This window comes from Arvicola amphibius, chromosome 4 (genome assembly GCF_903992535.2).
Source record: "Arvicola amphibius chromosome 4, mArvAmp1.2, whole genome shotgun sequence".
Taxonomy (NCBI): Eukaryota; Metazoa; Chordata; class Mammalia; order Rodentia; family Cricetidae; genus Arvicola; species Arvicola amphibius.
In genome coordinates, this window is record NC_052050.1 from 74,100,438 (window position 1) to 74,123,339 (window position 22,902).

The 22,902-nt window shown below is 47.6% G+C and overlaps 1 protein-coding gene across 1 annotated transcript in view; it reads left to right on the top strand.

Moving 5' to 3' along the window:
* Nucleotides 1-7,543: 7,543 nt before the first annotated feature.
* Nucleotides 7,544-22,902, top strand: part of Cyfip2 (cytoplasmic FMR1 interacting protein 2) — a 123,199-nt gene continuing 107,840 nt past the window's right edge. The window contains 1 exon segment of the mRNA XM_038325914.1: nucleotides 7,544-7,622. The gene's annotated coding sequence lies outside the window, so the exon portion shown is untranslated.

Genomic DNA, 22,902 nt, shown 5'->3' on the forward strand with positions numbered 1-22,902 from the left:
CTGAGAAAGGCAGGGTTGATGGAAGAGAAACGAATTGGTACTTGCTCACAGTGCCAGGCCACTGGCCATACTCTCTCAGTGTCTGCTGTGAGGGTGACATGCAGCTCATGTGGGTCAAAGTTCCTCTGTCATTGCTGACCGTAATGAGTAGTTACTCCTCCCTCAAGCTTGGCTCTCAGGGCTTGGGTGTACTGGGCATTTGATGTGTCTCAGTACACAAATGCCCAAGTTCATTGCACGAATCAATTTCTGCTCTATGGTCCATTACGCATGGGGAGGAGAGTATGGGACTTCCACTGGGCTGTGTCTAGGACTCAGTTCTGAGCTTGGTCCCTGACTAGGATATAGACACATGGGAGAGTTCTAAAGGAAGCTGAACAAACGGATTTGTTCCTTGGGATTCTTCCTGCAGGGCCCCTTTCTCCTGAATCTCCCAACACACAGGCACATCATTTTAAGGACGAGGCAGAAAATATCCCAGGAACTCAGCTGAGGCATGTGGATAGAGGAGGAAGCTTTATTTGCATGGTAAGCATGTGTTCTGAGGTTAGAATTCAGATGAATTTGCAGTGGCCTTAAGGGAGGCACTGGAGGCTTAGTGCACCAAAGCCCACTCCCCAGACCTACCGTATCAAGAGTGATGGAAGCAGCTATGTGGGTGTGGGCGGGTGTCTGAGTATTTAAACAATGACACCAAGATCCAACCCCACCCAACCCCATCCAAATCACCCTGCAGCTTCTTGGCAAGGACTCAGACCTCCATTTGAACTTGCCAGATCCCACACCCATTCCCGCCAAGAACCCTCTAGCCTACACACATGGTGCCGAAACAAATTAATGCATCTTAATGCAACTCTTTTCAGAAAAGTTTCTCTTTGTAGTTGACAGTGATTAACACAGAGACCCACACTGGCCGCGGTACAGAGAAGCAGAGACTGGGATGCTCAGCCATATCTATAATCACATCCCCTCTTCCCAAAACTCAGCGATCACCGTGGAGGAGGTTGTGGAAGGACTGTAAGAGCCAGAGGCGGTAGGTGACTGAAATACAACCATAACCTCTGGACAAGACAGCAGCTACACATGGGCACTCACAGCACTTGTGACAGCTTGCACAGGCCCCATGCGAGCACGGTCCAGACCGAAGCCCAGCATGGAGCAGGGAAGTAGACATGAAGTCTCACTCCAAGCTATTAGCAATTGATAGCTGCCAGGAGGGAGGGGGGGCGTTAAAACACTTTTAACATGTTGCCCCTGTGCTTCAGGTGAAGGCCATACCTCCAAGATGGCGTAGGTAGCACAAATTGATCCTAATGGGTGAAGACCAGAAAGGGTAAAAGGGAAGGACTGGACCTAGGAGGAGGTAGGGGAAGGGTGAATGCGACCAAAATACATTGTATGAAAATCTCAAAGAACTGCTAGAAAAAAATTAGAAAAGGATTCTTCCCCAAGAGAGGGGCTACTTGGAACTCCCTGCTGAACTATGGGCTACCCATAGATGTTGTCTTCAGCTGTATGCCCGTTGGGACGCGCGTAAGGGTTCAGTGGACCATTCCAAACCCGTGGTCACCCATATGGCTCTGGTTAAACTCACTGGGTCACAAAACAAAGCAAAGAGACCGGTGCGGGAAAGAGACGTGTCGGGAAGGGGACGGGTGGTGGGCAGGAAGGAGATAAAGGAGGGTGTGGTGACAGTGATTAGACTGCCGTGTCTATGCATGAAATTATCAAAAAACAACAAAAGCTTTTTAGAGAAGATTCTCCCCAAGAAATAATGGAGCTTTGGCTTAGAGAACAGCAGAATTATGCAGATACCGTTAGAAGCTATGTAGAGATAATTCATATCATGCGTGCGTGTGTGTGTGTGTGTGTGTGTGTGTGTGTGTGTTCACCTACCATGGTGGTTTGAATAAAAACGGCCCCCGTAGGCTCACATATTTGAATGCTTAGTTAGCTACCAGGGAGTGGACCTCTTTAAAGGATTCAAAGTATGAGAAGGCATCGCCTTGAGTCGGTGTGGCCTTGTTGGAGGAGGTGTGTCACCAGGGGTGAGCTTTGAGGTTCCAAAAGCCCATGCCAGATCCAGTCTCTGCCTGTTGCCTGCAGATGAGGTGCTGCTCCCGTGCCACCGTGTGTGCTGCCAGGCTCTCTGCCATGACGACAATGGCCAAAGCTTCCGAAACGGTAAGAGAGCCCCCAATTAAATGCTTTCTTTTCTAAGAGTTGCCGTGGTCACGGGGTCTCTTCAAAGCAATGGAACAGTGACGGAGGCACCAATGTCATTCTCTACTAGATAGGTGTGCACAGCCGCAGTCACCTGAGAGTTGGCTGGAGGAGCCTGGCAGATTCTGATGCCGCAGCCTCTTGGTTGGTGATCCACTCCCCATCCCTCTACACCCTCAGAGCTGCTACGGGGGAGTTTCCTGTTTCTCAAAGACTGATGTAGGGGTAGATGTGCCCGCAAACTGAGACAAACAACTCAAACGTTTGCTTGCTTTTCCTGTTTTGGCCTTTCAGAAGCAACTGCCTTGCCTAAGGGTGTTTGATCTTCCCAGCCTTTGTGGGATAATATCAAGGAGCGGGTGTCTCAGAGGAGGAAGCAGGGGCAGAGAGGTTACACACATATATATTTTGGGTTGCGGAGTTTGGATGGCCTGTGAAACTTCATCAGAGCCCTGCATCCTCTTTAGGGATCATCCAGAATGCAATCCACATTTAACAATAGCGACACTAGCTATTTCCTGAGCCTTTCTCGCGTACCAGATTCTGTTTATCCTGTTAGAGGAGTTGTTTCACAAGAGCCTAAGGGGAGGGAACAGAAATATCTTCCCAATTTTACAAATAAAGAAAACAGGGCTCGGGGAATTGTGGCAATCACTCATGGTCCTACAATTAGACAGTAGAGAATGGGGGTCTCAGCCCTGGGTATCTCTATGTCCCAGTGCTGTCAACCCTTCTGTGACGGGATTATGGAGCCACTGGCCTCGGAGAGTGCAAGAGAACTTAGAATGGTGCCTGGGTTTTTACTTTCAGGTCTTGTAAGGTCCTCCTTTTTAGTTTATCTGAAGTGATCATAAATAGGATTTGTTTAAATAAAAATGAAATCTTCTTTACGGTCAAAGCCTGATCTTCAAGGGAGGTTAGGCCTCTTGCTGTGTCGGCAACAAAAGCGAAGCCAGAAATACAGCCGGGAGAGAAGGGACTCTCCTCCAGGTTGGGTGGAGTAGCAAGGTCTCAACAGGAAGCAGGTTCTTACAGTTCCATCTGTAACACAACAGAGCCACACGTGAGGATTGCGTGAGCATGAAAGGAGTCCGTCGTCCATACAAAAGCCCCGACGCGAGGACTGGGGCCAAAGCAGCAGTCCGTGAATGTCAGGGGGAAGGTGAAAACTTTCTTTAGCTGATTCTTTTAGAGTCTAAGAAAGACTATGGTCACCTAGTTCCATAGAGAAAGACCTAGAGTCTAGAACCAGGAACCCTTTTGTGACCTTTCCCTTTCTGGGCCTGGCATCCCATCTAGAGAATGAGGCAACATGGAGCATCCATAGCAACCCATCTAGATTACGTAACTGATTATAAAGTGTGTCTTTGCTTGCTAACAACATAAATGCCTAGAACAAATATGAAGGGCTACCTAGTATACCTAGTAAGTACACAGTTTTCCATTTCGAATGATGCTCAGATTTGGCTCCTTCTCCCACTTATGCCCCTCTTTATCTTCCTTCTTAGAAAATTCCTCACTGATTACATTGACTTATTTTATGTCTGTGCGTGGGCACATGCGTGTCGTGGTGCACATGTGAAGGTCACATGACAGTCGGTGGAAGTCAGTTCTCTTCTTCCACCATATGGATCCCAGAAGTCAAACTCATATCACCAGGCTTGGCAGCCAGCCTCTTTCCCTACTAAGCCAGCTCGTCAGCTTTTATATTTCAGCTTTAGTATACTGTAGCCCAACGATGTATATTCAGAATGATTTGGGGGGGGGGGGTGGAGAGATGGCTTAGAGGTTAAGCGCACTGGCTGCTAATCCAGAGGTTCTGAGTTCGGTTCTCAGAAGCCACATGGTGGTTCACAATTAGCTATAATGAGATCTGGTGCCCTCTTCTGGTGTGCAGGCAGAACACTGTATACATAATAAATAAATAAATCTTTTTTTAAAGAATGTTTTTGGAATAATCATAGCATATGAATACAGAGATTTTTCTCTGGAAACGGGAAGTGAAGTGTACCACTGTGGCAGACGGCATAGGTTTGGTTTCATTACCTTGGGTAAGTTCCTTTATGGGCTTCTGCTTCATTTATAGAGTGAAACACAGGGTTGTATTCTCCTCGTAGAGAAGTTGTGGAAGTTAAATGAAGTGATGCATCGGTTAATAGTTCCTATGCTGTGTTTTCCCTTCCAAGTTCCTCCACTGCTGGTGGCCATGAAGTGTCTGTGATGGTTTTCAATGGAGACTACATAACCTAAGTCATTTGACACTTTTCTATAAGTCAGTGCTGTTACCGTTCATGGAACCTAATACACAGTGTCTAGGTTCACAAATAGCAGGGCAATTCTCACTCAATAGCCCCAATCCTCTCACTGCCTTGGTTGAGATAGGAAGGAAATCTGAGGGTAGAGGACAGTAACACATCTCAATGGCAGAGTGTAAAGGTTCACCTGGAGTTGTTTCTTCAACTGCTTTTCTGAATTTATTTTCCAGACTTGAAGTCAGGCTCTGAGGATATTTCAAGAGGCAAGACAGAGACATCCATCACCGCTCTCTCAGATAACGCCTAATGTAGGATACCGGCAAGTGTAGAGACAGCTACAACACAACACAGTAAATGGAATCCCAGAAGGATGACTAGGGAGCTACAGAAACAGAGACAATGACTCCATACCTAAGTCAGCCAAGGAAGGAGCCTGCGAGAAGTGACAGCTAAGGAAATACCAAAAGGATGAGCAAAAGCCAAGCAGATGACCTGGAAGAGAATGTGGAAGAGGGATGAACTCGGAGAACTGAGCCTTCCAAGCAAGAAGCATGGCTTGTGCAAGGGTCAAACTGAAGATAGGACACATCAAATTTGGGGAACTAGAAGGGGTTCCTTTTCACTGAGTCATAGCAAATTTGTTCACATGGGAAGAACCCTGATAGATTATAGATCATGAGGCCCCCTTCTAGGCCATTATAGAGTTTGGGCTCCATCCAAGGGCAATGTGAAGCTAAGAAAGCACCCTAATTTTGGGGAGGAAACACCCTCTGTTTTAACTCATACAATTCTCTATGTGCAGAGGGATGATGGCCTGTAGCCAAGCTAGTTACATCTATCGATGGGGAAACAGGGCGGGGCAGGGGGGACCACAAAATTTCTTGCTTAAGGTTACTCTTCAGTTGGTTGCAAAACTCAAACAAAAAGGCAAGTCTCCGGCTTTTTGATTCAGTACTGTGAAAATCCATGCTGCTTCTATTCCATGATCAAGCAGAACTCAACAGCCAGAGAAAATGAAATTGCATAAAACACAGCCATATGTAAGATAATTGTCATTTATTTTACATTATTGTTTCCAAGCAAATTCTCCCTGAAAGGTGCAAAGTCAAGCCCCCTCCTCTGGGAGTTGCCTTAGTCCAAACTCCACCTCCGAGAAAGCCTGCCAAACGGTGACCCCTCCCCAGGGAGGGTCAAGACCACTCCCACAGGCTACTAAAACTAGACCCCACCCCTTAGAATGAACAAGTGGTCTCTGGGTTTTGTGTGGTCTCCCCTTCTCTCTCTTTTCCTCTCTATGCTTTCCTGGTGCCACCTGGGAGCATTGCATTAAATATGGGCATCTTTTATTTGGTTGGATTTGGTTTGATTGGAATTATTTGCATCAGCGATGAGGCTTGTCTTAAGAAATATTCCTAACAAAAAAAACACTCCAAATAATTTGCCCTTTAGAATGAAAACCCCCCGAATTGTGAGTCTCAGTCCTAAGCATGTACAGTCACTGCAGATCAAAATTCTGACAATCGTGGTGAAAATATGAATAATAATTAAAAAAGTAACCTGAGTTCTGTTTTTAAAGCCATCCTCCACAAACACCCCCACAGCTTTCTCACATGGCATCAGAGGGGGAAAATGTATGTGTGTTGCTATATATGTAAGTCATCACTTCTGAAATAGCAATTTAAATTAGACGAGTGATGTAACATCAAACCACAAAGGATCATGAATTCTGAGCACTTGGGGAAGTATGTGAGATCATCAAAGTCTTCTCAAGTACTTTCCCGAGACCTGGATAAAGCGGTTTCTCTATCAATAGCCATTTACAGGGAACAACTGGGCTCGCCCAAATTTGTGAACTCTAACAAGCATTGCAGAATGTTCCCTTGACTTTATTCCTTATTTCTACAGATGTACTTCAATGTCTCAAGCACTTCCCAATTAGTTCCCCTAAGAGGTATCCAGGTCAACTATCATTCTCTCCATTGCAGGTACAGCTGCATCTCCCAATCAGAGCAGCAGGTCAGGACTATCTAAGAGCCTCCAGGCTGCATCTCAAGGAGCAGATTCCTTGAAAAGCCCTAAGCTTTTCCTCAGCTTCTTTCTAGGTTTGCCTCAAAGTCCGCAAAGTCCGCGTATCACGATTTTGTCCACAAGGCAGTTAGTTCTTCCTGGATGAGATTGAAACAGACCCTTGCTTTAAAAAATATATATGATAACTGCAGAGTTCTACTCTAAGAAATGGAAAAGTAGGAGATATTTCTCTTTATTTTGAAATTATTACATTCACTTAGTGAGTGCATGTGTATACATGGGTGTGAATATGTGTGTGAGTGCATGTGAGTGGAGATCAGAGAACAGTTTACAGGAGCTTTTTCTCTCCTTCCATCACGGTGGATCCTGGGATTGAACAAGACTGGTTTAGCAGCAAGCGCCTTCACGCTAAAGCGCAGGCCCTAGAAGTTATTCTTGACCACAGGTGGAGCACTAAGGAGCAAGCTCAATTAGTGGGAGGGCCCAACCCCTAGCTCAGCTTGCTCCTTAGCTGACTTTCCCAGCTGTCACTGGACCTCTGCTAGGTCAGTTAATGCGGGCAGATAGTAAGCTCCAAGCGTGCAAGGGGCTCTGTTGTACACCAGTGCATACTTGGCTCTGGACAAGATGCTTGGAACAAAACAGGTAGTCGATAAAGATGTGATGGAGAAATAACGACTTGAAAATAATTTGACACTGGGGAGATGAGAATGAAGCTGAAGCTTCCTTCCTTCTGGGGTGGCAGGTGTCGCTGGTGATGGAGGCAGCTGCAGGGAAGGCGTCCCTCCTTTTCCACCTCCAGAGTCGGGGAGCTGAGTGCTCTAAAGCCGGAAGGTATGAGTCCGTCGCGGCCTTTGGTAGCAGGAGGTTGCAGGTCAGGGGTGCGGAGGGAGCCCCTCGCCACAGCCATTTCCGGCTCTTTGTGTGACAGCAGCCGCGGCGAAGGGGCCGGGCACGGTGGCCAGGGGAGGAGCCGCCGCGGGCGGAGGGGCGGGGCCGCGGGCGGGGCGCGGCGGGCGGCCGGCGCAGCGGCGGAGCGGGGCTGAGCATCCTGCGCCCCGGCGCGGGGCCCTGCGGTAGCCTCGGGCCCCTACCCTCGACCTGCCACCAACCCAGGTAAGGGACTCTTGGACATGTCGGGACTGATGCGGGAACCGAAATGCTGCCTAGGCGGAGGATGCGATCCTGAGGATGCGCGAGGGGCGGGCGCCACTTCTCCCAGCCCGCTGGGGGCGCTTGGCGTGGCGCCCGAGGCTGCGCGGCCCCGGGTCCCTGGAGGCCCAGCTGCAGGCCCAGCGCTGCCCCTTTTCCCCTTCGCCGTACCGGGCGCCCTGGGCAGAGAGCGTCTCCCAGGAGGCGCCGGTAGAGCGCGGAGGTCCCCGCGGCGTCCGCAGCAGCAGCAGCAGCAGCAGCAGCAGCAGCAGCAGGTGCCTGGCCTGGGCCGGAGCCGCCCACCCCAAGGGGAGACAAGGATAGTCTTGAGGACCAGGGGCACCTGTAGGGACCACGAGCCGGGGGTAGGTGGTGGGGGCACATCCCTGCGCCCAGGTACAGAAGATTCCTGACCGATCCCCGCCTCTGCGGTCGCGGCCACCATCACTCCGCCAAGGCCAGCGAGAGCCGCCTGGGCCTCCTGGTAGGCTGTGAGGTACCGGTTATCCCCGGTGAACTGGAGCCGGGCGGGGCCGGGACTGCAGCGGCGCGGTTTGAGCAAGGAGGGCTCTAATGAGCCGGGAGGAATGGCTGACCTGCTTCGAAGCGTTCTGGCCTATGCTAGCACCTCTCTCACGGCTCACTGGGGGGAGGGAGGAGGTAGGGTGACGGAAGCCTAGGAGGCAAGGTTTTCTTCACGTGTAGCTTCCCACCTGTCTGTTGTGAGTGATGGTCATATCACCCGAGGGAGGTCAACCCTCCGGTGTGCACAGGAAGGGAAGGAGTAGCCTGTGGTAAGAGTGGGGGCAGGGAGGATGGTCCAACCAAATGATGGTTTTCTACCGCGACCGTCCAGGTGCTTCTTTGACCAGGGAACCTGACTTTGAACTTGGCTTGCACAGTTTCTTAGTGGCCACAGCCCCACAGTCGGGCAGGAAGACTTGGGGGACAAATCGCAGGCAGGGGCTCAAGTCAAGAGCCTATTGGCTGCTCAACTACCATTTCTACCTCTTGCTCCCTCCATTTAGGGCAGGAAGTAACCAGTCTTACTCTTGGGCACGGGCCCTGCTGGAATCCATGCCTAGCATTCAATACACCACCCCCCCCCCTTGTTGGAAGACGAAAATATAGATTCATATCTGTAGTCAGGATTGTAAAGTCCTTGAGGTAGTTGCCCCCACCACCATACCCCCTACGGAACCTTCTCCGCCTCCACGAACATGGTCGGTGTGTTCCTTCTCTCCTGTCAAACTTGCTCGAGAAAGGAGCCAGTGAGTGGTGTTTATCTTGAAGAGCTAAATACAAAAGGTTTTCCTATTGGATGCAGAGCAGGTGCCTCCGAAGTCATGGGATCAGAAAGGAAGCTGAGGATGGGAGACAAGCAAAGCTGAAGGCAAAATATTTGATATCTCTCGTGGTTGACTTTCAGATGTAAGCGAGATGTGGGAGTGATCCTGTCACCGAAATGGCCTATCTAGCAGCTGTCAGCTTCATTCTGAGTCAGGGCTGCTTTGGCCTGGTGGGCAGGAAGAGAGAGAGAGAGAGAGAGAGAGAGAGAGAGAGAGAGAGAGAGAGAGAGAGAGAGAGAGGGAGGGAGGGAGGGAGGGAGAGAGAGAGAGAGAGAGAGAGAGAGTTAGTTTGTGGCAATAGGTCAGGGGTTACTGTAACCAGAAGGCTTTTGTTGCTCACCAGTGTCTACTTGTAGGGTGTGAAATTTTCCCATGGAGAGTTCCTCACTGACGCTAGCTGCCATCTGCCCTGACTCTTACGAGGCCACAACAGCATGTATGCTGCTGCGTATAAAGCCAGTGTGCCTCTGGGTGCTTCTGCTTGCTGAGCCCCCGGCCAGTGGCATTAGCTCACTAAGCTTCTTTATTATATCTCCTGGCTTGATCCGACTGGCTGTGTAGGAACCCAAGACTGCCATGTTCGCTCTGTGGTGGAAAATGGAAAGGAAAAGCCCGGTTTAGGCATTGGGCCAAGGGTGGCGGTAGACAGCTGTCTCGGTTTGGAGACCTTTGCTCCAATCAGATCACACGGAGAAGTAATTTAACAAGTAGTACAGGGCCCCAGTAACAGGACATGCACCCTCTGATTATTGTGCCCCCTCTGTGTTCAGTGGGCCTCTGAGACTGTCATTGACCTGAAAGCTAAATTAGGTGATGAATAGGCAACGAGCTAATTAGCATTGGGCCCAGTGTTGCTGGAGAACAGTATAAGGCTCCTGTCCTCCCAGTTCAGCCTCAGCCTCCCTGCTCCAAGAGGCTTCTTTGGGCCGCTGTTTGCCCCAGGGTTCTACCCAGCGCTTCACAAAATAGCCTTTTTGTAGCCTCCATGTGGCCACCATAACAATGAGTCTGTTTCTTTACTGGCAAGTATTAATTATTCACTTATAGTTGACGAAAGCAGACGCCAGTCACCTCATTGGAGGCTCTGGGAAAGGCCTTTGGCCTTGTCGGGTCGAGAAGCAAAGCCATATCTAGGGTCCAGCCGATGGCCTTGCATTTGTAGCTGGAGGTGGTTAGTGGAAAGGGAAGGAGGCAGGCAGTATTCGCCTTGCAGGCTGTGAATGGGAGGCCAGCTGTGGTGGGGGAGGGGCCGGGACATCTCTGGATGCTCTTATTAAAAGAAGGATGCACGAGCGTGCCGAACAGAATGTGTGGCACACGGACACTCCCCTATTTATATCTTTGGTGCTGCAATGCATGATTTAAAAGATCATCAAGAATCCGGTTCATGTGTACAGCTAACTCCCAGCCCTCTCTAACCTCTCCACCTCTGGGGCTTACGTGCATCTTGCTTTTTCAAGGGGAGTTGGTCTCCCAGATCAATGGCGGTGTGTGCCAAAGGCATTGGCAAGGCATGTGATCAGACAAGGTGTTGGCCAGGGCTTCACCTAGCCGCTGCTGAAAGTGAGTGTGGCCGAACTTGAGTAGGCAGGAGGAAAGGGGTGGGGGTAAGTGAGCAGAGGTAACTCTCACATTTCAGCACACAGAGTCCAGGAAGAACTTCTTCCTCTGTGTATGTTCAGCATTTTGCAACCAAAACCAAAATGTCAAGGGCAAGCTCGGCTTTACTCCTGGGCCAGACAGAGCAGCGCGGTGGACTTAGGACGGGGGAATTTCTCCTAGTTCGTTGTGTACCTTTAACATGGCCACTGCCTTCTCTGCAATGGAGCAATGGAAAGCAGTCTGCTCCCCCATTACCTGTCTGTCACAACCAGAGCCCCCGGGATGAGATAATGTCTGTGAACCCCCAGTTGGAAAAGAAGTCATGGAAAGAAGAGGAGAAAGAGGCTCCAGTGCATGGCTCTTTTGGATGGCTGCCTCCATTCCTAAAGGGACTCTTTATTAAGTGTGTTTTGAGTGTCTGTTGTAAGAGTTGGATCTGTGGCTTCCCTGTACCATGGAGCCAAAACAGAACTGAAAGGCACTTTGTGGTCCAGGTCCACAGGTTCAGTGATGCCCTTATCTGTATAGAGACACTCCAGGATCCACGCAGTGTGTGTGGGATGGCGCTCGGGATGCAGAAGTCTGGACGGTAGTTTCGTAGCTATGGCCATTGTACCGAGGACTGTGGGTGTGAGATGGGCCTCAGAAGACATCCACTTCGGCCATGCTTCTCAGGCCCTGGTGACAGGAGGAGTGAGTTGAGAGCACATGCTTGAGATAAATGGTGGCCGAGGGCAGGGCCGAGGGCAGCAGACTTTCCTGCAGGGCTCATCTGCCTGGGTGGCCTTCTGAAAGCCTCATGTCAGCTCAGAAGCAATATGATGACAGAGAAAAGTAACTAGGACCTTCCAGAGGAAGAGACCCAGTGATGGACCTCATTAGTGGGGCCTTTTGATTGGGTGATGGCCTCAGTGGCCAGTCTTCTCAGAGTAGAGGTGCTTGGGCTTCTGTCTCTAGGTGGGATGGAGGGAGTTTTGTGTGGTTGTCAACTGACCTACTTTTCTTCTTGCCGTCACCCAATAACTGATCAAAGCAATTGAAGGGAGGAAGGAGTTCCTTTGGCTCACAGTTTAAAGGAGTACAGTCCATCATGGCCACAGGAGCGTGAAGCAGCTGTCACATCGCATCCCCAGTCAGGAAGTAGAGAAGGATGAATGCCAGTGCTCGGCTTTCTTCTCCTTCTTCTCCTTGTTATTCTTCCTTTTTATTTATTCCATGACTGTAGTCCATGGGATGGCGCCCCTCACTCAACACTGAGGGGTAGACTTTCCAGTTTAAATCCTGTCCCTTTGACAGCAATGATAAACTGTGATAGAATGTGAGGATTTCCACAGAAAGTCAAGGTGGCAGGCTGATTAGGAAAGGAGACTCCCTCAGTTTGGACCAGTTTCCTTTGAAAGGACTAAGAAGCAAGCTGGGGCTGACTGGGAGAACTGCCCAGCTTTCCCTGAAGGCCCAGGAGATCAAAGAAAATGCAGGGCAGACCCCTCATCACAGAGTCATTATCTCCGTGCGAGGGATACCGAGAGTTCTTTTCAATTTGTGCTTTTAAAATGTGGTGCTTTAGGGTTGATTTCGACAAAGCCTGAATGGTGAGGTAAGAATTAAAATCTAAAAGTAACCCCGCCCACCACCTCCTGTTCCGTCACAGCTCCGTGTGGGAAAGGGATACAGAGACACTTCTTAAAATGAGCAAGAGGGGCATAAGACGTTTTCTTAGACTCTTAGATGAGGAAAGCTTCTGTAGATAGGGTGCTTTGAGGGAGCATGGTATATTTTCACTTCCCCTTTTCTTTTCATTTTTTTTTTTTTTTAACCAGAGGGCATAAATTTGAGTCACTGGCTCACGCAGACAGCAAATCATTAAACAGCAATGAACCTGTGCAGTGCCCAGTGCTCCTCCCTCTGCTCTAGTTCAAGGCGTCAAATCCAGAAAGGAAGTCTATTCATGGGATCAGTGGTGGCTGGAGAGTCTCTAACAGGGTGAAGCAGTTTGTGATGGGACGGGAGGCGCTGGGTTTCAGCCGTGAGTTCTGCTGAAGCCGGCCGGCCTGTTTATCGTTGTTTTATTAAACTGACTTATGTAAGGCCATTTTCATGTAGTATGTAACATACTTGTAGCATGTTTCCCGCATTCACCTTCACCTTTCTCCTCCCCCTCCTCCATATTCGTCCCCTTTGTTCCTCCAGATAGTTGGGCTTCTACTCCCATGCCTGTCTGTTCCTATGAGATTTTATGCATCTGTATAAAGTCTAGGACCCACAAATGAGAGCAAGCGTGTAATATTTGTCTTGTCTGAGACTGACTTATAATTCTTGTAATATGGTGAGTTTCTGTCGCATCCATTTTCCCGCTCATGACATGATTTCCTTTTTATGGGTAGAAAAACTATTTCTTGTAGTATTTAAGCCACGTTTCCCTTATGCATTCAGAATAGGTTGGTCTAGACTTGGGCCTCGGCACAGGGTAGGGTATGAGAAGAGGAGGGAACAAGCCACAAAGTCGTGGCAGTAGTTTGAGCAAATGCACATAGCCAGGACATCCTTGGAAAGACTGATGACCCCCGTACACTCTGGCCACCCTGGGCAGGTGGTCCAAGCTGCGGAAGTGTGGCTTTAAGAATATCCCAGCTAGCATCAGAATCATCTACCTACGGGTTGGAAAGGCCCAGGGAGAGAAGATCAAAGTCAGTGATTCTTAACTGGTTGGTTGGGGTTTTCCATTTTCTTTCTCTTTTTCTTTCTTTTTTCATGTACATGTGATGCGCAGTGGTCATGTGATCAATGGCTTGCATTGTTTCAGCACCATACTCCACACAAGGGACAAACGCGTTGTCAGTGATGTGATGGGGACACTCTGAAACTTCTCCTCGTGCGTAATAAAATGCAGTCCAGTGGCAGTCCTCAGGGCTTTAGCTGGGAGTTATAGCAACCTCTACAACACAGATTCTGACATCATGGTTGAGGCTACTAGCACACCAACCTCCATATTTTCTTGTATGCATGTATAGCCACACAAGCATGTGTGTGTCTGTGCATATAGAGGTCAGAGGTCAACTGTGCAGCCATGAATGTCACTCCTGGATATTGTCCACTTTGTTTTGACATCATCATCATCATCATCATCATCATCATCATAGAGACGGGGTTTCCCGTGGTCCTAGAGCTCACCAATTAGGCTCAACTGGCTGACTAGTGAACCCCCAAGAACCCCTCTGTCTCCAAATCCCCAGCACTAGTGTTAGAAGCAAGCAACCACCAGGCCCAGTTTTTATTTTTTTAAATATAGGCACTGGAGACCAAACTCCGTTCAGAATGTCTAGTAGGCACTTTCCCTAGTGTGCTGTCCTCCCAGATCCCAAGCACCATATGTCACAGAGAAGCTGGCATCTGTAGAGTCAGTGAACGTGACTTGGGAGCCCATGTCAGCCTCAGATGGGAGCCACATTCTGCTGCAGGTCCACAGCAAAGAAGGTATCCACCAACCTGGAGACAAACCCCCAAAGAACCCCTAATCAACCAATACCACATGGTGCTTGACCCTGAAAGTCCCCTGTTGGGTTCCTTTAGCCGGAGCTTCTGAAAGCCTGCTCCCCTCCACACGTACAAGTCTCACTGTGGCAGCTTGCGGTAATCCCTAGTGAGGGCGCAATCAACTGGGCTCCCCTCCATAAAGCACTAAGGACAGTGGCCCTGAGCACTGAGACAGTGGCATTTGATTACTTTTGGTCGTCACCAAAGCACCTTTCAGAACCCCACTGCCACCGGAAGCAGCTGAGAAAAGTGGCCAATGAAATGGCCAAGTCCCTTTGCCCCACCCAACAAGGTCTTTCTTTCCGATTCCTTGTAGAAAAACAAGGAGGCTAGCTAGGCTTTCTGCAGGTTCAAGTGGAGGCTGATTTATGCTCCTTGACTCCACCCTTAGATCCCCTGAGAACAGAGACACTGCAGGTGACAGAGCTTCTGGTCCCAGGGGACAGGCAGTGAGGCACTGCCTAGCCAGCCTGTGCTGTGTCCTGGCCAGGTGTCTCAACTGTTAACGAGGAGGTCTGTGGGTTGTCTTTCAGAGTAAAATTTAAAATTCTGCTCAAAGCAATACATGCACTTGCTTTTGAAAACTAAGTGATTGAAAGACTTGTAGGCCAGGACACTACAGAGCAGGGATCCCCCTGGGGGCAATTTTTTGAGTAGCTATATCCAGTCTCGTGCTGTGTTCACACTCTGGGCTTGTCTCTTTTGGAGATTCACTTCCATTTTGTTTTGTGTAGTTTAGTTGTTTTTTATTGAGCTATATATATATATATATATATATATATATATATATATATATATATATATATATTTCCACTCCCCTACCTTCCTCTCCCCTCCCCTTCTACCTTCTCTCATGGTCCCCATGCTCCCAGTTTACTCAGGAGATCTTGTCTTTTTCTACTTCCCATGTAGATTAGATCCATGTATGTCTCTCTTAGGGTCCTCATTGTTGTCTAGATTCTCTGTGATTGTGAATTGTAGGCTGGTTTTCTTTGCTTTATGTCTAAAAGCGACTTATGAGTAAGTATTTGTCTTTCTGGATCTGGGCTACCTCACTCAATATGAAGTTTTTTAGATCCATCCTTTTGCCTGCAAATTTCAAGCTGTCATTTTTTTCTGCTGTGTAGTACTCCATTGTGTAAATGTACCACATTTTCCTTATCCATTCTTCAGTCAAGGGGCATTTAGGTTGTTTCTAGGTTCTGGCTGTGACAAACAATGCTGCTATGAATATAGTTGAGCACATGTCCTTGTGGTACGATTGAGCATTTTTGGGGTATATACCCAAAAGTGGTTTTTGCTGGGTCTTGAGGAAGGTTGTTTCCTAATTTTCTGAGCAATTGCCACACTGATATCCAAAGGGGCTGTACCAGCTTGCACTCCCACCAGCAATGCAGAAGTGTTCTCTTTGCCCCACAACCTCTCCAGCATAAGTTGTCAACAGTGTTTTTTATTTTGGCCATTCTTATAGGTGTAAGATGGAATCTCAGAGTTGTTTTGATTTGCATTTCTCTGATGGCTAAGGATGTTGAAAATTTCCTTAAGTGTTTTCAGATCTTTTAGATTCCTCTGTTGAAACTTCTCCATTTAGGTCTGTACCACATTTTTTATTGGATTATTTGTTCTTTTGATGACCAATTTCTTGATTTCTTTGTATATTTTGGAGATCAGCCATCTGTCCGATGTGGGGTTGGTGAAAATGTTTTCCCATTCTGTAGGCTGACATTTTGTCTTGTTGACCGTGTCCTTTGCTTTACAGAAGTTTCTCAATTTCAGGAGGTCCCATTTATTAATTGTTTCTCTCAGTGTCTGTGCTGCTGGGGTTATATTTAGGAAGTGGTCTCCTGTGCCAGTGCATTCAAGTGTACTTCCCACTTTCTCTTCTATGAGGTTCAGTGTGGCTAGCTTTATGTTGAGGTCTTGGACTTGAGTTTTGTGCATGGCAATCGATATGGATCGAAGACATTCACTTTTTTTTTTAATCAACCATGTCCCCAATCTATTAGATCTCTGCTTTAAATCAAATCACATGTAACACATCTATTTCATTAAGGTGTACAATTATGGGTGTACCATTGATGAGAGCAGGAGGCCTAAGATATGTTATATTTCTTTTCTTACTTGGTTTTTTGTTTCATTGGAAAATCAGATTTTTTTTTCTTAATGTCAAGTTAAATGTCAGTTGCTACATCAGACTCTGTCTTCTGGATTGCCGTGCTAGTGCAGTCCCTGCCCAGCCCCATCACTGCATGCAAGAGCCTTGTCTGGGCCCCAGTTTTCCCATCACTGAGAAGGGCACTCTATTGGATAACTCCTCCTTCTCATTTAATTTGATTTCAGCAATGTATCAGCCCCCTGCTCCGGCAGTTTCCTGTCATCTGGAAGTCTTTCCCACGGCGGAGCAGATGTAGGAGCAGGGGTGTGGTGGTGTGTACCATGGAGGAGCAGGGGTGTGGTGGTGTGTACCATGGAGGAGCAGGGGTGTGTGTGTGTGTACCATGGAGGTGAGGCTGGTGAACTGCTGTGAGCTTCAGGCCAGCTTGGACTCGTAGTGGGACCCTCTCAAGCAGACAGCAACCAACCAGGCAGGGGAGAGGCAAAAAGTCTGTTTGGGGGCTGCTACATGGGGAAGGGTGGGGTTGTCTGTGAGTCTGTTTATCCCCCCCCCGTTCTGCTTCCATCTGTGGCTCCTTGTACCCCACTTGTACACGCTGTACTCATAGGGTTCAAAAAAATACTAAGTTTGGGAGTGAGTATCTTAACTTTAAGACATACGGAGTATTTCGCAGTTCACCATTTAGACCACACACTTCTGTAATTTGTAGTAACTCACAAACCTGCGCAACCACAAGCTCAGATAATTTTAGAACGTATTTGGCATCCCCGGAAGAGACCTCATGTCATTAAGATCGTACCACTGATTCCGTCCCAACCCCAGCCCTAGTCAACCACAAGTCCATTTTGTGTCTCCGTAGATCGTCTAGGCACACTGTGTAAATGGGGTCACACAGTGTGGAGCCTTTTGTTTTTAGCATCAGTATTTTCAAGCTCTTGCATGTATTAGGGGTCATAACATGTATCCGAACTAAAGTCCCTTTCTGTTGCTGAATAAGATCACGTTGTACAGTGGTACTGATTTTATCTCATCAGTCTGTGGTGGACATTTGGAATGCTTATACTTTTGGACTGTTGTGGATAATTTGTTATGGACGTTCATTTCAAGACTTTTTTAGTTTTTATTATAGTTTATGTATTTATTATTTACTTATGGGCTCTTTGTCCGTGTGTCCCCATACAAGTTTGTGGAGGTCAGAGGACCACCAGCCGGAATCAGTTCTCTCCTTCTGCCATGTGGATCTCAGAGGTTGAACTCAGGTCCTCAGGCTTGACAGCAGGCAGGGGCTGCTCAGCCCCCTCACCGGCCTCCTACAGATCCCCCCCCCCCGCCTTTCCAGCTTCCTTTCTAATCTGGCTCCTTTTATTTAATTTTTTCTTGTAGCGGCACTCTCTAGGATGACACTCACTATAAAGGGTCAGAGCAGTGGTCTGTCTTGGTCCTAAGGAGAAAATATACCATTTCCTCCACCATTACGTCTGATAGTGGCTAACCCCACCTCCATCTTGCTCTTTATTGAGTGTTCTTTGATCAGGTTGAGAATATTCTCTGGATGACCTGGGCTTTTTTATTTGTTTGGTTTCTTTCCTCCTCCTTTCTTCTCAGTTCTTTTGTCAGAAGAAGGAGGTGGGGTTTTCTCCACCCGCTGACAAGCCTAATTGTGTTGCAGCTGTGTTGTTACTGGAGACACTGGATGTGATCTGGACCAGCGCCTCCTCTCGGGGAACCTAGTCAGAGCAGGGGAGAGAACGTAGCAAATGGCCTGGGAAGCTGCCATACAGACCATGAGGAAACAATGTGCAGGTTCAGTGAGACCCAAAGGAAATGAATCTTAGATGGAGATTCTCACAGAAAAAAGGGTATCATTCCCTTCCATCTCTCCCAGTTCCAGAATGATCCCAACAGTGTATGGCTTCCGTCCTGTGCACCACAGTATTGGTGACGCTTTTGGGATGTGGTGCGGTGTGGACCCTGCACTCAATTGCCCAAGTTCCTGGACCTCTCCCTATCTTGAATGGTTCTCTTTCAGTGTGTGTATTTGGTTTGTTGCTCTCTTAGCATATGGATGGCTCCAAGCCTATGACTTTATTCTACAGATTGGTGTCAACCCAGCTTCTTAGACTATGGGTCAGAACCCCAAATGGGTCAAGTAACAAATCTGGCCACCCGAATATGCTGCAGCCAAAATTAAACATAATGAGTCTGAGGTGTTTCTGAAGCACCCATGGAGCTTGCATTGTGCAGCTCCACTGGCAGCCTGGGTTATGGACACACAAACACTTTGCACATCACATGCCATCCCAACACACAACACTGGTATACTCTTGCCTGACCACCTTGGCCACATTTGGTACTGGTATGTGTTATAATTTGCAATGATTTAAAAAACATATCTATTTTTCTGTATATAGGTTCTTTGCCTGCATAGTATGTCCTGGTGAACTACATCAGAATAATGTCCACAGAAAACCAGAAGAGGGGGGTCAGATCCCATGGAGTTCCAGTAAATGTTTGATTTGCATACCTGTTTATGCATCTACATACCCATGTTTGGGTCAACATCTCTTGGTTGAAAGAGATCACAGGAGAAAAGGTTTAAGAATCCCCAGTGGTAGGTTATTCCCTAAAAGCAGCTCCAAGTGGTTCTCATAAGGCTGACAACTGGAACCCTGACCTTTGTCTATGTAGACTGTTCCCTGCAGCTTTTTTCATGCGGCAGTGCACTCACAGAGGTTGCAGGGCTCATTGTGGCACACTCTGGAATACCTGTAAGATGAGCATGAATAATTGCTTTCCCTGCTCAGCTGGTTCGGAGGTTTGAAGGGGCTCTTATCCACAGGGCACCGGTCTCCATGGAGCTGTATCCTGCCATGTGGCCCCCCTTCTGTGCCCACACAGCTTTTTGCCACACTCTGCTATACCCAGATAGAAAAGCAGGCCATACTCTTGGGTTTTGCTCACGTCAAATGGCCAACGCCATTTTAATCCTAATGGGACCATCTCCCTTTAATTGTTTTGTTTTATTATTATTTTAATGTATATTCACATAATATTTTCCTTCTGTATATACTAATGTATATGTATGTCTGTGGGCATCTGTGTATGTATCCTCTAGCTGGGTAGCTGGGCAGGCAGGGAAAATATTTTCTGGCTTTTAGGTTCTTGTAGATCTCCCAAATATGACAGTTTCCTAATCTTTTCAACTTGGGAGAGTTTTGGTCCTAAGGAAGAGAAAAGCAGCCAAACTGGGAGGGCGGTGATGAGTTTAGCATTTTCCAAAAAGGTACAAAGCAAGCATGGCCTAAACACTGAACTAGAAAGAAAGATATCCTGTGTACCAGGCCTCTGCCAATCACTCACATGAATGAAAACATTTTATTTCTTATTAACAGTGACCTCCTGAGGTAAAACATCAGACAGTAGCTGCCCTCTTGAATTTGTGGGGCAGTGGTGGTGGGGAAATCAAGATGGAAAAGAGCCATACAGAACTGACATCTTAGTGGCGATGCTTTGGGGCAGGGGTAGGAACGTCGTGGCAGTGTTTATCTGCCCTGTGCTTAACACACCGTGAGCTTCAGTGCTGAGCGCTAAGAAGCCATAGCTTTAGTCTGAGCGGAGGGCGAGACTCCCACAGCCAGTTTTTATTGTTGATTTTTCTGAAAATGTAGCTGAGTTAGCACAATCAGGAAGGCCCTTCTGCATTAACTTTTACAAAAAGAAATCTGATGTAAACCAACCTTTAAAATACGTTAGTGATATGCATGAGAGAGAGAGAGAGAGAGAGAGAGAGAGAGAGAGAGAGAGAGAGAGAGAGTTAGCTTGATGCAAACTAGAGTAGTCACTTGGGAAGAAGAACCTCAATTGAGGAATTGCCTTATCAGGTTGGTCTGTGCATGTCTGTGAGACATTTATTATTTCTGCTGATGTAGGAAGTTCCAGCCACTGTGGGTGGTGCCATCCCTAGGCAGGTGATGTAGGAGGTCCCCAACCCACTGTGGGGGGGTGCCATCCCTAGGCAGGTGGTATAGGAGGTCCCAACCCACTGTGGGTGGTTGCCATCCCTAGGCAGGTGATGTAGGAGGTCCCAACGCCACTGTGGGTGGTTCCATCCCTAGGCAGGTGATGAAGGAAGTCCCAGCCCACTGTGGGTGGTGCCATCCCTAGGCAGGTGAGCCTGAGCCTTATAAGAAAAGTAGCCAAGCAGCTAGTAAGCAGCATTCCTTGTGGTCTCTGCATTGGTTCCTGCTTGAGTGCCCGCCTTGGCTTCCCTCCATGGTAATCTATAGCCTGTAAGGTTAAATGAACTCATTTTTCCCCAAGTTGCTTTTGGTCAGAGTGCTTTATAGTAAGAGAAAGGCAAACTCGGAGAGTGTGCGTGTATGTGTTGTGTCTGTGCACTGTGCACACAAGGAGAAACGTGCAAAAGTCATTAGTTCTCTCCCTTCACTTTTGTGTGGGTTCTGGGAATTGAACCCAGGTCTCCGGGTTTGCACAGCCAACTTGCTGTCTCACTGCTTTGTTTCCTCAGGGCCTTATCTCTCTGCTCCTACCTTACCTGCTGCACCTGTGTAAAGAGAGCTCCCAGTCTGTTTTAGAGAAGGGCCCTGCTGTGAATTCACCAGTTGTGACTAAGAACCCAGTAAACTGCTAATTTGTACTTTTATTTTCTGACACTATTTCCTGAATGCTCAATCTGGTCCAGGCGGCCTTGCTAAGTATTCCTCCATGCTGTAAGTTAATAAAATGCTGAGAACAAAGGACAGGCACTTTTATAAATTATGGTCCTTTTTCCAGGGGTTAAATCACAAGCTTGTGGTCCAGTGGCTGTTCAGTGCTGAGTAACAGGTTCAGCCCCAAGGCTCAACCCCACCCACTGCTATTCCATCTTGGTAAAAACAAAAACAAAAACAAAACAAAAAAAACAAAAAACTGCCTTACTTATTTTCTCATTCCTTCCAGAAAGTAAAAAGGACCATGGCTGTGAGATCCTACTCAAGCTGTGAACGGCAGAACCTGCATTTCCAAAGCCAGGTTCTAGTTACCATCAAGCGCCGGTGCCGGGACCCACCCTGTCAGTCATCTCAGCCTGGGAGGCTCCACCTCCCCGCTCTGAAGCACATTACTCAAGAGCTCAGGGCTACTGTTTATCTTGCAGCAGCTAGGGGCCTGACTTTGGGTTGGTTATGAAGATAGTGAATTAAATAAACAGTACTGACTCCTCATGTTGAGAGACAGCGGCTGCATGAGGTAAACCAGGCCTCAAGAGCATGGTGAATTTGAGAATAATTTATTACTCTCTTTTCCAAAATGAAAGAACAGGCGCATGTGCATGGACTGAACACATGGGATAATTCTCACGTGGAAGGTTGCGTAACACACTGGCCTCCCGGGCCAGGAAAAGCATGCTTGTTTTCACGTATACCTCTGTTCAAGTTCCTAGAACGTCCTCCTTTCTTATTGATGTGGCTTGGCACTGACTTCCAGCACTTGAGCTAAAAATGTCTGATTTCCACCTCCCTTAGGCAGCGGATGATCTACAGAGGCAGAGCCATTGCAGAAACTGTGTTTCCAAGGAGAAAAGAAAGGCCGTGTTATGTAAACAAAAGACTCTTAATTTGTTGGCTTTATTAGGCACTTACTGGTTTTCTTCCAGGAGACCTTGGGGTGCTACTATTTTGAAGGAAAAAGCCTTAATGATTATTCTAGTAAATGAATGTTTTCTGAAGCTCATGAAGTCCTGAAGAACCCCAGGTTTGGGGGGAAAGGTGAGAGGAAGAATCATGGTAGATGGGAGTGGAGGTCAGGGCAGAAGGGAGAGGGGGATTCCAGTGTGAACTGGGAGCTGATCCACTGAGCTAGAGACCTTTGTGAAAGGTTTCAGACAGACAGACAACTGGAGAGAGAGAATAGGAGAAAGCCCACAACCCGCGTCACAGGGGACCAACGGCTCTTACTCCTGGCTGAGTGTTTAATTATATTTAAGGTTAAAGACAAATTACATGACTCAGGGACCAAGCTCGGATCTTAGGTTTGGCTGCAAGCTCCTTACTCGGCCCTCTACATACCCATGGTTTGTTTTATTCTTCTTCATCTTGTTTATTAGAAAAGTAAATCTCTGTATCACTTTGCTCCTATTTTAGTAGCTATTTCTAGAAACACTTTTAAAATATACTTGTGTCCTTAAAATGTTCTACATTACAACTAAAAAAAAAAGCAGTCTCTCAATTAGTATCAAGCTTGCAGTCAGATTCATTTACCAGTTTTTTGTTTTGTTTTGCTTTTTATTTTTAATTTTTTGTTTTTCCGCTAAGTATTATAGTTTTGTTTTCAGGGTGGTGTGTTTGGAATGGAATCCAACCAGGATCCAAACACACACTGTGTCAGAGTACAAAATCTCATAGCTGCCCCTTTCCTGCACTTCTTTTTCTTTTTTCCCTTTTTAGCTTATTCGTTGAAGACATTGAGTCATCCTCCATATTGACTTACCTGTGCTATTATAATGTGTTTTTCTGCCCTCTGCATGCCCTGTGAGTCAAAAGCTTGAAGTGATTCTGCTGTTCCTTTTGGGCCCAGCATTCTTCCCAGGTGATGGTGTCTGTGTCCATCAGGAGGTGCGTGGTTCACCTGGCTGCTTTCGTTTAGT